We start from the raw sequence: 1,138 nt of genomic DNA on the forward strand, positions 1-1,138 counted from the left end.
AAAAAAAAAAAAAAAAAAAAAGAAAAGCCAAATGTGGTGGCACACACCTGTAATCACTGTCCTCTGGAGGACTGAGTCAGGAGGGTTGAAAGTTTGAGCCAGTGAGGCAAGGTAGTACCTTAGCTAGATGCTGTCAAAAAATAAAAACAAAGAGCTGGGGATTTAGCTCAGTGGTTCAGCTGCCTGTCTCACAAGAGCAAGGTCCGGAGTTCGATCCCCATACCAAAATATATAAATAAAAACAAAACAGAAAAGGGTTGATATAGCTCAATGTGAAGGCACTAGATTTAATTTCCAGTATCAGAGAGGAAAAAAATTTAAATCTAGGGTTGGGGTGTGGCCCCGAGCTTGCCTAGCATGTCCAAGTCCCTGGGTTGGATCCTTTGCACTGTGAAAAATCCATAAAAATATAAATGTAAGAAGCGGGCCAAAGCTGGGTGTGGTGGTATATGGTTGTAATCTTAGCTACATGAGAGTCTGAGGCAAGAGAACTACAGATTTGAGCTAGGTATGGTAATTTAGGGAGACTCTGCTCAAAATAAGGAGTACAAGGGCTGGAGGCGAGCTGCCCATGGTGGTACAGGCCTGTAATCCTAGCACTCTGGGAGGCTGAGGCAGGAGGGTTGCGAATTTGAATCCAGCTTGGACAACTGAGGAAGTTAACCAAATAAAATAAAAAATAAAGCAGGGTGGGGGTGTAGCTCCTTGTGAAGGCCCTGGGTTCCACCTCCTGTTCCAGAACAAAACAAAATAAATGTCTATGGGTGGCTGAGCCTGGGGGCCTGCTTTCCCTGGAGCGGATTCAGTGTTGCCTTTGTATCTTGGGGCTAGGGAGAAAGGTTTCTGGCAGATCAAGCTCCCAAGGTTAAGTGTGAATCTGAGGGGTTTGTTTACATGTTTGCTGGTTTCCAGCGCAAGTCACACACAAGTCCTTAAGGATCTGCCGGATGAGAAAGTGAAGGGTGGCAACGCCGCTCAGCCACAGATCTGAGGGCTCCAGAGAATGATTTTAGGCAAAAGCACCTTTGATCAGTCATATATATTTTTTGATGTTAAGCAACACATCCTCCAGACATTCTGTATTTGTTCGAGTTTAATTTTTTTTTTTAATTTTTTTTTTTTTTTTTTTTTTTTTTTT

The sequence above is a fragment of the Fukomys damarensis genome, unplaced genomic scaffold (genome assembly GCF_012274545.1).
Source record: "Fukomys damarensis isolate Sample0158 unplaced genomic scaffold, DMR_v1.0_HiC HiC_scaffold_19, whole genome shotgun sequence".
Taxonomy (NCBI): Eukaryota; Metazoa; Chordata; class Mammalia; order Rodentia; family Bathyergidae; genus Fukomys; species Fukomys damarensis.